Raw genomic sequence first — 14,596 nt, 5'->3', positions numbered from 1 at the left:
CGGAACCTCATAAACACAGCCCGTTTTTTGGTTGGTTTTGTTTTGAACATTTTACTGATGTATCACAGATGCAGAAAAGCGCGCAAATCTCAAGCGGACACCGCCATTGTCCCTCCAGGCCCAGCCCCAGGAGAATCTGAACGTCAGTGCCATGTGGTGGGTGCCAATGCCCCCAATTTACAGGCAAAGAAGCAGACACGGCAGGCTCATCCAGGTTGCAAGTGCAGGGGGGGATCTGCAAGCGGGTTGCAAGCTCCCGTTCTCCTAAGAGCTCTGCTGAGTGGTTCAAGAGGGCCCCGGGGCTACATGAAGAGGTCTGAACGCGGTCTTTTCCCCATCATAAACGCTGCTCCCTTTTCCGAGTTCCTTGTCTCAAAAGGGGGTACCAAGAAGCTCTCTGGGAGCCGCTCCCGACGGCTCTCTCTCGGTTAAGTCTCCTCATCCCATTCACTGCGTACTACTTCCACCTTTTAAATATCTCCTGCCTCCACCCACTTTCCCACACACCCAGCCCCCATCACCTCTCACCTGGACAGCAGCCTCATTGCAGTCTTCCTATGTTTTTTTCTAGGTCCCCTCATCTGGTTCTAGAAGATCTTTCAAGTGTGCAGAGCTAACCATGAAAGTGCCTTGAATAGAATCCTCAATGGCATCCTAGTATCCTAAGGATAAAAATCATACGCTTTAAGATGTCATTGAGGGAAGCGGACTTGGCCCAGTGGTTAGGGCGTCCGTCTACCACATGGGAGGTCCGTGGTTCAAACCCCGGGCCTCCTTGACCCGTGTGGAGCTGGCCCATGCGCAGTGCTGATGCGCGCAAGGAGTGCCGTGCCACGCAGGGGTGTCCCCATGTAGGGGAGCCCCACGTGCAAGGAGTGCGCTCCGTAAGGAGAGCCATCCAGCGCGAAAGAAAGTGCAGCCTGCCCAGGAATGGCACCGCCCACACGGAGAGCTGACACAAAGAAGAAGACGCAGCAAACAGACAACCAGAACAGGGGGGGGTGGGGAGAGAAATAAATGAATAAATAAATAAATAAATAAATAAGGCGTTGATCCAACTCGGTGGCACTGATCAGACCCGATGGCACTGATCGGATCTGATGGCATTTCCAGCCTCATCTCCGTTCCTTCTTCCTCCATCTGCTTGGAATTCTCTCCCCCTACCTGGCCAACTCCTCCTCTGGTCTCAGCCTGAAGGTCACCTCCTCAAATAGGTCTTCTCTTTCTATTGGAAATTTTTATTTATTGTCTTCCCTATTCACTGCCTGACACACAGTAGGTGTGGCAGATATAAAACATAGTCCCCCAGTTTCTTTGATTTTCATCCTATGGAAAAGTGGAATCTGTGTCCCTTCCCCTTGAACCTGGGCAGATTTGTGGCTGCTTCAGCCAACAGATCACAGCAGAAATGAAGCCTCCTGCCTTCTGAGGTCATGAAAGGCCATGGGGACGCCTCCTGGTTCTCTGGCTCTCTGGTTGCTCCCTCTTGGACTCCGGCTGCCACACGGAGATGTCTAGTCTACGTGCAAGGTCATGTGCAGGTGCTCCTGTCCACAGTCCCAGCTGAACCAAGCCTTGGAGGCATTTCAGCCTACGTGTCAGACATGTGGGTAGGGAAGCTTCCAGGTGGCTTCAGCTGCCAGCTGTGAAGCCACCTCCAGCCATTCAATTTTCCCAGCTGTGGCATCACAGAGCAGAGAGAAGCCACCCCCCCTTGCCCTGTCTGATTTCCTGACCCAGGGAATCTGTGAGCATAATTAAATAGGTCACTTTATGCCTCTAAGCTGTAAATAACCAGAACTGTAAGTCTGGAAGTTAGGAACCTTGGTTCTAGTGTCAGACAGACCTCATTGTGAATCCTAAATCCGTAGTTTGCTAGTGAAGCCACCTTAGAAATTCCCTGAACCTCTCTGAGCCTGCGGCTTCCTCATCTCAATAAGGAGCTAACAGAGACTACCCCCTAGATCGTTGTACTTTAAGAGCTAATTTATTCATTCAGCAAATATTTATTGACCCTCAACTGTGGGCCAGTCACTGGAAAGCTAATGTACCTAAGGTGCCTAGAAAGGAAGTCCTCGATAAATGTTAGTTGCTTCTGGGCACTTCCCATTTGAGATTAAGAAAGACACCCCAGTGGAGCACGGTTTCTAGTTTCTGTCTGGCAGCAAGTGGCCAGAGGTTCAAGTCCAGCCCTGGAGAAACAGGCCAGCAGGTCAGCTGGATGGGGCAGCCCTCCATCTGCTCAGAGCTTCCCGAATGCAAGGCAGCCTCTCTGCACCTGTGAGCTTGCTGTCCCTCCAGGTGGCCTATGGGAGGAGGTGGGGCCTTAGAAGCTCTGGGCTCCAGTCTGAGCTCTGCTTTCCCACCAGTCTGACCATGGACATGCCCCTGCCTGGGTCTCAGCATCCGCAACTGTAAAATGGTGAAGCAGGAGTGGGGTGGAGCTTGACGGGAAGCTCTCCGTGAGATCCTTGCCTGTGGCGTGTGGCAGGTGCCAAGGAGTAGGTAAAACAGGGAACTGAAGCAAAAGCTGAGGGGCAGGGCTGGGGAACCCTGCAGGAGGCGTGACAACCCACCTGGGGAGAGCCCTGCTTAGAGAGGCCGGGAGCCAGCATGGCACAGGGACCCCAGAGTACAGCCTGGCCTGTGGGGACAAGCCGGCGGCGGTGAGGCCAGGACCGCCTCTCGAGCAGGCAGCACAGCTGGCCTGCTGTGGGCCTGAGTGGGACCAGGCCTCCACCTACTTCAGCAACCTGGCCAAAGGCTCCCTGCAAAGCGAGGAAAGAGCTCTCAGGGCAGCCTTTGCTTCCTCTCTGGGGCCACCCTGACTCTGGTGAACTACTGACAGGTGCAGAAAAGGGCAGTGGCCACGTGCACGGCATTCTGGAGTTAAGCAGAGGCTGAGTGCAATCCTGACTCCTTGGCATCTCGGGCAAGGTGGTCACTTTTCTAAGCCTCAGTTTCCTCTGGAAAGGGAGGGATAACCACAGCTCTTTTCACTCTCACAGCTGTCCTCACAGGCAGCTTGTGCAAGTTTCAAAGCAGTACCTGGGCCAATTACATAAAAACCTCTGGGAATGGGACCTGGGTATCAGTATCATTTAAAGCTGCTCATTTGATCCCATTGTATAGCCAGGGCTGGGAAGCATTGCCAGAAAGTGTCATTATGTTGCCAGAACATCCCATAATTGCACAGATTCCAAGAGTGGGGTGGGAACAAATAGATCTCAGTGAAACCCCCACAGAGCACTCCTGGGAGGAGCAGCCTGAATTTCTGAGAAGGCTGGGAGAGATGGAAGGCCTGCCCATGACCTCAGAGATGACAAATGTTCCCAGACGGAAGATCAGGATTTTCCAATATTTTTTGAAGTAGCAACCTGGCACTTTTACTGTATGTGGCAGTTTGATATTATTTATGAATTCCAAAAAGAGAGATGATGTTTGTAACCTTGTCTGTTCCTCTGGACCTGATAACACTTTGATTGTATTAGATTCAGTTGAGCCAACTGATTAAATGATCTGATGGTTTCTAATCTGATTAAGATTAGGGCTTTGATTCAACCACATCATTAGAGTATGACTCAATGTTGAGTCCCAGCCCCCTTGGTGAGCTGATAAAACAGACTTTCACACAGACATAGACACATAGAGAAGATTCAGAGAGGATCCTGTGGACCCAGAAAGAGCAATGAGCCTGATAATCTATAACTGACCTTATGAAGCCATCAGAGCAGCTGAGCCTGGAAAGAAACAGCCCTGGGGAGAGATGAGCCTTATGCCTGCCTACAGCTGAAATCAGAAGAAGCTGGGACCATGGAGCCTTAAGAGGTAGAAGGCAGAGTGAACCCTCGCAGGCGTCACCCGCCATCTTGCATCAACACATGGAAACAGACTTTGGTGAGGAAGCACCTCTTATGGTACATTAAATTGGACTCTTTAGGGCCCTGTGACTGTAAGCTTCTACTCCAAATAAAAAGCCAACAAGTTCTGGTACTTTGCATCAGCACCCCTTTGGCTAATACACTATATTTTAATATTTTGGAATAGCTTGCCAGCATTTGAAAATGAGGACATTTCACATTAAGAAATTCTCTAGATCCAACTTCTCTTGAAAAATATTAGAGGAGTCATAATCCTAAGTGACAACAGTTGGCTGAAGCTAAGTGGCGGCTGCCCTAACATGGGTTCTGCCTTGAAAGCCCTCCAGCTGACTTGGGGGGGCAGTGACCCAGTGCCTCCCTGCAGTGCTTGTCAGAGCACTTCTGAAAATTCTGACATGGTTTGAGGCTTGCCCTGTGCCTGCCTTTGAGCAGTTATAGACACTTGCTTGTCCCCTCCTGTGCCGTTGAGTCAGGTTGTTATATGATGGGCAAGGGGTAGAACCTTGCTGTCCAATATGGTAGCCCCTAGCTACTAGTCCCTTGTGGCTATTGAGCACTTGAAATGTGGTTGGTGTGACTTGACTTTAAATTTGATTCCATTTTCATTTAAATTAAAAAATGGATATTTAAATCAGTTACTGGAAAATGTGTAAGTATGTTTGGAATAATGTGGGTATGTGAACCTACTTTTTTAACTGGCATTGTTATGAAATCTAAATACAGAGAAAGTATTTTTTTTTTAAGATTTATTATTTATTTATTTCTCTCCCCTTCCCCCCCACCCCGGTTGTCTGTTCTCTGTGTCTATTTGCTGCATCTTCTTTGTCCGCTTCTGTTGTTGTCAGTGACACGGGAATCTGTGTTTCTTTTTGTTGCATCATCTTGTGTCAGCTCTCCGTGTGTGCGGCACCATTCCTGGGCAGGCTGCACTTTCTTTCGCGCTGGGCGGCTCTCCTTACGGGGCGCACTCCTTGCATGTGGGGCTCCCCTACATGGGGGACACCCCTGCGTGGCAGGGCACTCCTTGCACGCTTCAGCACTGTACATGGGCCAGCTCCACATTGGTCAAGGAGGCCCGGGGTTTGAACCACGGACCTCCCATGTGGTAGACGGATGCCCTAACCACTGGGCAAAGTCCGCCGCCCAGAGGAAATATTTCTGATAAAAATTTAGCCTCCTGGGAGGTGTGCTCTAAATGAAAAATACACACTGAATTTTAAAGACTTAGTGTAAAAAATTAGGTAAAATTTCTCAGTAATGTTTTATATTGATTACATGTTGGAATGATATTTCGTACCTTGGGTTTAATAAAATATATTAAGATTTTAAGGTTCAGCACCCTCCAATCTGCCACAATCTCCACTCCTCCCTGATATATTATACTCTGCTCACATTATTTTGTGTTGGTACCTAGTCCTTGTAGGCAATAGAATTTGCAACTCCTCGTCTAAAGCATGTTCTTAACCATTTTGGGAAGATGGGGTTAGGGAACAGTTTTAAACAACTTATGAAAGCTCTGGACCCTTTCTCCAGAAAACTGCAAACATGCATAGGTGCATAACATTTAGCATATGATTTTAGTGGTGCATGGATCTCTGAAAGTCCAGCTTGAACCCAGATTAAGAACACTTGGTCCGCCGTGTGGAGCTGGCCCATGTGCAGTGCTGATGCGCACAAGGAGTGCCCTGCCATGCAGGGGTGTCCCCACGTAGGGGAGCCCCACGCACAAGGAGTGCGCCCCGTAAGGAGAGCCGCCCAGAGTGAAAGAAAGTGCAGCCTGCCTAAGAACGGCACTGCACACACGGAGAGCTGACATAACGAGTTGACGCAACAAAAAGAAACACAGATTCCCGTGCCGCTGACAACAACAGAAGCGGACAAAGAAGATGCAGCAAATAGACACAGAGAACAGACAACCAGGGTGGGGGGGAAGGGGAGAGAAATAAATAAATCTTAAAAAAAAAAAAAAAGAACACTTGGTCTGAAGACTTCAAAAGGACCAGTGGGAGAGCATCATACTGGCTGCCATGGTTACACCTCCTTTCCAGGGCTGGCCTAGGGGTGAGTAATTATCTCATTAACTCTTTTCTTTACTGCGTGGATCTTCATAGTGGGCCCATTTCCAGTTCTATCCCCTTGGCACTCAAAGGTTTAAGAGCCAGACTGTCACCCCACGGTCAGGTGCTGAGGCTCTGGGGGTGGAGCCCAGGGTGAGGATGTAGGGTGCAAAGCCAGACTCCCATTCCATGCCTCCACCTGCCCACTCTGCCCCAGCCGGTCTGCGCTTATACTTTCCTGGAGGCACCCAGCTTCCTCTTGTCTTGAAGCATTGCCGTTTGCAGCTCTTGCCAGGAATACCCTCTCCTTCCCTTTCTTGGCTTCGGAGCTCAGCTTAGGTGTTACCTTCTCCAAGGAAGCCCTCCCTGCATCCCTTCTGTAATGCCCTGGGCTCACCGATACCCAGCACTTCCACTCCCTAGTAATTGCCTATTTGCTCTCCCCTCTAGACTGGGACTTCTCTGAGGCCAGGAATATTTTTATTTATCATTGTATGAGCACGGTTCGTCAAACACAGCAGATAGTAAACATTTGAAGAATGAATGGATAAACGACCTAATCTGGAGTCTGTGGAAGAGTAGTTCCTGGGCCAGCAGCAGCAGCACCTGAGGACGTGTTGGAAATGTAACTTCTCAGACCCCACCTCAGATCTACCGAATAAAAAACCCTGGGATGGGGCTCAGCTCCCTGTGGTTTACAAAACCCCGCAGGTGGCCACCGGAAGTTCTGAGGGACGGCAGAGGGGGAAAATAGGTGTAACATGGGGCATTTTCGGGACATTGGAATTGTCCTGAATGATGGTGCAATGACAGATACAGGCCATCATATATCTTGTCATAACTTACAAAATTGGGTGGGAGAGAGTTTAAACTATAATGTAAACTATAATCCACACTTAGGGGCAATGGTCCAACACGTGTTCATCAATTGTAACAAATATACCACACAAATGAAGGATGTTGTTAATGGGGGAAAGTGTAGGAGGGGGGAGGGGGGCATATGGGAATCCCCTACATTTTTTATGTATCATTTATGTTATCTAAATATCTTTAAAAATTAAAAATTAGGGAAACGGACTTGGCTCAGTGGTTAGGGCATCCGTCTACCACATGGGAGGTCTGCGGTTCAAACCCCGGGCCTCCTTCTCCCATGTGGAGCTGGCCCATGCACAGTGCTCTTGAGCGCAAGGAGTGCCATGCCACGCAGGGGTGTCCCTGCGTAGGGGAGCCCCACGCGCAAGGAGTGCGCCCCATAAGGAGAGCCGCCCAGGGCGAAAGAAAGTACAGCCTGCCCAGGAATGGCACCGCCCACACTTCCAGTGCCGCTGACGACAACAGCAGACAAAGAAACAAGACGCAGCAAATAGACACAGAGAACAGACAACCGGGGGAGGGGGGGGGAATTAAATAAATAAATAAATCTTTTTTAAAAATTTAAAATTAAGTTTTTTAAAAATTAAAAAAATAAAAAATGCTGCAGATGATTCCAATGCACTGATCTAGCCCACAGGTTCTGAGGGAGCGAGGCAGTTCTGTGGTTTGGAAGAGCAGGATGGAAGAGTGGCTGTGGGAGGCAGGACCACAGCCCCCAAAGGAGTCTGATCGCTGGGACCTGTGAGTACGTTGGGTTACCTGGCAATGGGGAATTAAGGCAGCAGATGGAGATAAGGTTCCTAATCCACTGACCTTGAAATAGGGAGATTATCTTGGATTATACAGTGGGCCCAATGGAACCACACGTGTCCTTAAACTGAGAGAAGTGAGAACCAGAGAGGTGGCACCAAAAGAAAGATTTGCTGGCTTTGAAGACGTAGGGAGGGGGCCGTGAGCCAAGGAATGTGGGCAGCACCTAGAAGCTGGAAAAAGCAAGACAACACCTTCCCCTAGAGCCTTTAGAAAGGAATCCAGCTCTCATCAGGCCTTAACTGTAGCCCAGTGAGACCCATCTTGGACTCTTGACCCCCAGAGCTGTAAAATAATACATCTGCAATGAGATGCTAAGTGTACGGTGCTTCCTGACAGCAGCAAGAGGAAACTCACCCAGGGGCGGGGGCCAGGCCGCGGAGGCAGGCCGTCTGGGCCTGAGTCCTCCTGAGGCCTGGTCTTGGGAGAGTATCGGAGTCTTTTTAAGTCTCAGCTTCTCAAAAAACCCCATCCACCAATGCGGGTGACGGTGATTAGAGTATACACACGGTTGTGAGGGTGTGAAACATGTGATGCAGGATGAGTGCTCCAGTAAATGTTTAAACAGCATAGGAATAAGAGGGATGGGACTGTGAGAGGAGGCTTCCCGGAAGAGGTGATGTTGGAACTCAGTTTCAAAGAAACAGTCAGTGAGTGTCAAAAGCTCATAGGCAGGGACACGGGTTATTACGCTGGTAAGGACAAAGGAAAAGGACCTGCGTTAGGAGTTAATGAGTTTGGAAAGAAATAAAGAATAGCGGGGAAAATCTAAGCAAGATAAAATCCAGAAATCATAACTGAAAAAACCCAAGGTTTTAATACATTGAAATTGAAAACTTCTGTATAACAAAAGACCCCATAAACAAACCCCAAAGACCAGTGATCAGCTGAGAGGAGAAATTTGCAGCAAATAATAAAGTAATATTATCTAGTCAACTCTATGAACTCCTAGAAAGCAATAAGAAAATGATGGTCACAGAAGAACATGCAGCGAATGGACACAGAGAGCAGACAACTGGGGGGGAGCGGGGGAGGGAGAGAAATAAGTAAAAAATAACTCTTTAAAAAAAAAAAAGAAAAAAATGCCAGGAAGCAGACTTGGCCCAATGGATAGGGCGTCCGTCTACCACATGAGAGGTCTGCGGTTCAAACCCCGGGCCTCCTTGACCCGTGTGGAGCTGGCCCACGCGCAGTGCTGATGCACGCAAGGAGTGCCCTGCCATGCAGGAGTGTCCCCCGCATAGGGGAGCCCCACACGCAAGGAGTGCACCCCATAAGGAGAGCCGCCCAGCGCGAGAGAAAGTGCAGCCTGCCCAGGAATGGCGCCGCACACACGGAGAGCTGACACAACAAGATGACGCAACAAAAAGAAACACAGATTCCTGGTGCCACTGATAAGGATAGAAGCGATCACAGAAGAACACACAGTGAATGGACACAGAGAGCAGACAAGTGGGTGGGGGGGGCGAAGGGAAGAGAAATTAAAAAAAAAATCTAAAAAAAAAAATGCCAAAAGAGAAGGTCCAATAGAAAAGTAGACAGAGGATATGAATGAAATGCAAGTGCCCTCTATGAAAAGATGCTGAACCTCACTGGTAATCAGGGAAATGCAAATTCAAATATGAAACATTTTTCACCCATCAGATTGGCAAACGCCAACAAGACCCATACCACCCGGAGTTAAGTGTGGAGAAGACGGTGCTGTGTGCTGTCAGCAGCTGCTGGCCACCCGGGTGGTGGAGCAGCAATAACTGCGGCTTCCGCAGTGCAGATGCGATGTCAAGGGCTGCAGTCTCACCCCTTGGGGTAATGAGAAATAGGAAGGGACAAGCAAGAGTCAGGCCCCTCCTGCTGGCCTGAACCAGCCCTGAGCATTTTCCTGCAGGGGCTTTGATGACCAGGCTGGTCAGAAGCACCAGGGCTGGGCTGGCCCAGGGCTTGCAGCAGCGAGGGGGCAGTGCCGTGGGGGACTTCTGGAAGGATGTGTGCCTGAGCAGGTGCAGAGAGGTGAGGCAACTTTCCAGAGGGTAAATGCTCCAGAGAGCCAGGAGGCTGGAACTTACTTATCACAGGAAAACAAACGGTGCTATTTGGAGTAGATTCAAGAACTATTTCTCCTCTGACCATTAATATCCCGGGAATGTGCGCTCAGGCCAGGCACTGGGCTGAGCCCTGTCCATGCATTTCCCCTTCATCCCTGCAGCAAGCCCAGGAGGCTCAACTGTTACCAGCAATCGTTTCACAGAAAATGAGACCGAGGCTCAGAGGCTTGGCGAGTGGTGAGGCCGGGCCTGGAGATTCAGGCTGCCTGGTACATTTTAACTGTGTGTAGGTGATTCGTTCTGCACTTGGGTTCGTGTGCAAGGGCTGAAAAGTACGTGAGACCTGGGGAGGTCTGTTGACCCTGACCTCAGCAGCAGAGACACGGGCTGCACATGGGCAAGGTATGAGCTAAGGTGAACTTGGTAAAAGTGATTATTACACAAAGTAACTGTGTATAATCGGCCAAGCCAGATAATATTAATTAAGGGAATCTGCTGTTGATCAATTCAAAATTGGTCTTCCTGCCATTCCGTCTATCTTGGAAACTGCCGGGCACTGAACGTGTGAGAAGCAGCTCATTTCCAGCAGTAATAAAAGGCAAATTCGGGAGCAGATGTGGCTCAAGCAGCTGAGCTTTCTACATGGGACATCCTGGGTTTGGTTTCCGATGCCTCCCAAAAAACAAGCAAACAAATGAAAAAAAGTCATCTCAGGGGAGCTGATGTGGCTCAGTGGTTGAGTGTCAGTTATCCATATACAAGGTCCCGTGTTCAATCCCCTGCCCTGGTACCTAAAAAAATAAAAATTAAAAAATAAATTTTCTAAGATACTGTATGTGTATAAGACATCTGAAGGTGGGGTGGGGACTATAGAGCACTCTAAGTTTTCTTTTTTTTTTTTTCTTATCTTATAAATGGATAGCCACTTGTCCCTAACCAATTTATTAGATGGGTCTGTCTTTCCTGCCTTGTTGAAAGCACATAAACTAAACTCCTGCAAAAAAAAAAAAAAAAAAGGTACCAGTTTCTGCTGATCACATCGGCAAAGACTGAAAAAGAGCAGTAATGCCCAATCAAGAATGTCAACAATATAAAGAAATAAACTCCTGCCCACTTAGTGAGTCTACAAAGGGCATAAGCTTCCTGGGAAACCACTTGGTGATATGTTTCAAAGTTTTAAATTTTGTACCTCTGGATTCAGTGATTCCTATTCCGGGAATTATCAAAAGGATAAATGCACAAACCTATATGTCCAAGAACACTGTAGTATAGTTTACATTAGCAAAAAAAAAAAAGGAAAAGAAAATGAAACAGCCTAAAAGCCCATCAATTAGTTAACTAAAACTAGTTATGTTCATGTCATAAAATGAAATATTATACAGCCTTTAAAGAGAACAATTTAGATCTCTGTATTTCTATGAAAATGTATTATAAAGTAGGAAAGGTACTTTGCAAAATAGTAGACATAGTATAATCACATATGCCAATATCTGAGAATAATATCTATATATCCGTAAATATGCAAACAGATATGCAAATATTTATATGTAGGATATACACTGAACATCTCACAATTGTTAGGTGTGGGGAGATACATTTCACTTGCTGTTTTTTTGCATTTCTTTTACAGCAATCGTGGAGTAGAAAATGTTTCCCTCTGGGAGAGGGGGATCCCGATAGAGCCATCTTGCTCTGATTGTGTCCTTAAGCCTCCTCCCAATGCCAGCATGGTACGGTTTTAAGACTCCGTCCACATGGACCACACACTTTGTCCCGTTCACGTTATTAGAAGTCCTCTTTGACAGCACTGGGTCTCATCACTCCAACTTGGACCTTTCTGACCAGATTTATTGCCTCATGCCATAGTGGACCATCCTATGTCCTCCTCCTGGACCAGCCTGTGGACATCCCGGGGGTCAAGAGCCCCGATTCGTCCTCACGGCCCAGAGCCCAGCACGGGACTTCACGTGGAGGCCGTAAGCATTTCATTCATTTAGTAAATATTCAGTGAAGGGACCAGCCTGCTCTGGGGTGCTGGAGAGACATGGGCGAACAGAACAGACCCACAGCTGGCATCCTGAGGCTTACAGTCCCACTGGAATTTGTTGAATAAATGACTCATGGGTGAGTGGCCATCGTGGGGCTGGACTCAGGGCTGGGAGACCTGACCGAGTGACTTTGTGAACCCACACATCAGGGCACTGGCCTGCAGTGGACAGACCGACCCTCGTCCCAAGGAAGTGATCCTCAATGTTTTGGCAGTGGAATCTCTTCCAAACAAACAAGAGGAGTCACTGATATTTTATTATAAACTCACAGTATAAGTTCAATTTACGCTTATTGATCATACAATGTAATTTTGATAGGTAAAAAATATTTGGAAGATGGACTTAAGTGTATGCTGTGTTTTTACTAGTTTTTTAATAGTTAAAAATATAAGAAGAGTTAAATTGAAATAAAATATTTACAGAGCCCTGGAGTTTGAGAAACCACCGTTCTAGAGGTAAAAGTATTGTTTTTAAGTAACAAAGTGAATGTAACCAAATTTTAAATTCTCTTTTACGTATTATTTATCTGAGCACATTCAGTGGATCAGCCCTTCTAGTAGTGAATTCAGTATTAATAGCTTCAGAATCACAATAGATTGCAGAGAGGGAACCGCTGCAATAGGTAGGCAGGTAGGTACAAAGGTAAAACGCCTTTGGTGTACTCAGATAGATTCTCCATGAAATCACATCCTGAGTAATTTTTAATTTTTGCCTTGGATAGGACAGAGCTCGCACACACAGAAACTCAGTGAACATGCTGTGTGAGTGGAATGATTTCACTAAGCTCCCATTCTTCCCAAGCCTAGAAGTTGCCTGAGCCATCAGGGAGTTCTGTGGACCCAGGTGTCCTAGGATTAAGCTCGCCTCCTCCCCTAACCCACTCTCCATTGAAAGGCCACAGCTGGCTTCAGGTCCTGAGGGTGGCAGATGTGTGGGGCAGCAGGTACTTCCCTGCCACGGGCGTGCTCCGAGCTAGAACATTTTCGGAGGGCTAATGGGCATGATCTAGCAAGATTCAAATTCCTGAAATTCCTCTCTAGGAATGTGTTTTACTCATACATGTCCCTAAAGTTATTCATTGCAACATTGTTTACAACAGTTAAAAATTGGAATCAACCATCCATTAAATGGGGGCTGGCCTAAATGAATCAAAGGACATCCATAAAATTGGATTCTGGGAAGCTGTTAAAAGGAATGATTTACATCTTTATATTACTGACATATAGAGATGTCTATAACATAAAGGGAAAAAGCAAGCCTCAGAAGGGCAGGTATAAGATGATCCTATTTGCTGAAAACTATACATATATGTCTATACTTGACAAAAAAAACAATCCCCAAGGCATATGCCAAAACTTTAATTCTGGGGAGTAGGCATATATACTTCTCTGAATTTTTACAATAATCACATTGTAATACGCTTGTAATCGTGGTTGGGGGCAATGGCCTTTGTCAAAATTCTGGTCTGGTTGTCAGGGCCACTGAGCAGGAAGGAGGGCGACAGTTCCCAGCTGAGTCGCCGCAGCTTAAGCCATGAACCCTGAGCCCCAGATAAGATGCCTGGCATCCCTACTGCTCTCTACACCCGGAGGAAAGAGAAACGGTGCTTGTTGGGGGACATGCATCTCTAGAATCCGAAAGCCAGGGGCCCCTGCAAGAGGCCAGCCGCAGGAGACGCAGACAGTGCAGTCTCAGGAAGGGCCCGGCTTTGGAGACTGGAGTTGGAAACACCCTCCACCCTTTGCCAGCTGGATGGCCTTCAGCAAATGACCTGACCTCTCTCAGCGCTTCTGTTTCTTGTTAACGCTTGTGTCAAGAGTTTAACAAAACTGTTAACGTTTGGCATATGCCTTGGGGATTTTTTTTTTTTGACACTTATAGAACTATATATGTATAGTTTTCAACAAATAGCTTCATCCTATTTAGGAGGAAAATTCTCGGCTCACAGGGGCATCGTGGGGCTGGATGGCACATGCCCCTGGCACATGGAAGGCCTTTGACTTGGGCCTCTCAGCCCTCAAGCCTGGCCCTGAGACACCAGGGGCCAAATCTGCCCTCTCCCCTCCCTTGATGCTCACACCTGCAGTCCAGGTAGGCCCAGCACCTAGCACAGCGGCTCCCAAATGGATGCGGCGTTGCTGCAGCGGGACTGGCTTAGACAGGGATGCAGCCGGAGGAAGGCCGCGGGGCCCTGGGTTACGCCTGCTTTCCAGACGCCCCCACGCTGGCGCAAATGCCCAACCTCCTCCCCGGTGGAGCCGGCTCTGGCAGGGGCCACCTACACACACACACACACACACACACACCCCTAGGTCCCACCCATCTGCCTGCGCCGAAACAGTGCATGGCACCTTTAGCACACAGCCACGTAGTGGGGGCATGTGTGGGAATTCTGCAGGGTGTACGTGATTGTTCTTTAAACATTTGAAATGCAATTTTTTAAAAAATGATGCCGTCCACTGGAATACAGCTCAGATAAGACGATGCAGCTTAGATATGGAAGCAGAATTTTCCTTGCTTGCATCGTCTGCCCTATGGAAGCATTCGGTGTCCAGTCCCTCAGTGGAGCTCCTTACCAGTTTCAGTTTGGTGCTGTCTGATTTGCAAATATATTGCCCAAATAAACTTTGATTAAACAAAAAACAAAAAAGTCGTGTAGTATTATTTGTATTGCCATTATTGTTACCTATAGCTTTTCCTATTTTAAAATAAAAATAACATACCTTGCTAATGTGGGTGGAAAACGTAATCATGAGCCGGGGCTCTTTGCCCTGACATGGCCATCCCCTCTGTGACTTTGAACAGATCGCTCACCCTCTCTGAGCCTTGGTTTCCTCATTGGTGAAATGGCAATAGTGACATCTGTCCCAGAATGCCGGGAGTGT

General features: G+C 47.8%; 1 long non-coding RNA gene across 2 annotated transcripts in view; it reads left to right on the top strand.

The window, feature by feature from the left end:
• Positions 1 to 14,326, top strand: part of LOC101429979 (uncharacterized) — a 115,015-nt gene extending 100,689 nt beyond the window's left edge. The window contains exons 4-5 of one of the 2 annotated variants that reach the window (XR_011647328.1): positions 572 to 3,897; positions 11,294 to 14,326. This is a non-coding gene — a long non-coding RNA (uncharacterized lncRNA). Of the gene's footprint in view, positions 1 to 571; positions 4,516 to 11,293 lie in introns of those variants that run through there. The other variant, XR_189147.5, reaches the window with a different exon arrangement.
• Positions 14,327 to 14,596: the final 270 nt, after the last annotated feature.

This window comes from Dasypus novemcinctus, chromosome 24 (assembly GCF_030445035.2).
Source record: "Dasypus novemcinctus isolate mDasNov1 chromosome 24, mDasNov1.1.hap2, whole genome shotgun sequence".
Taxonomy (NCBI): domain Eukaryota; kingdom Metazoa; phylum Chordata; class Mammalia; order Cingulata; family Dasypodidae; genus Dasypus; species Dasypus novemcinctus.
This window is presented reverse-complemented; position numbering and strand designations above follow the sequence as displayed.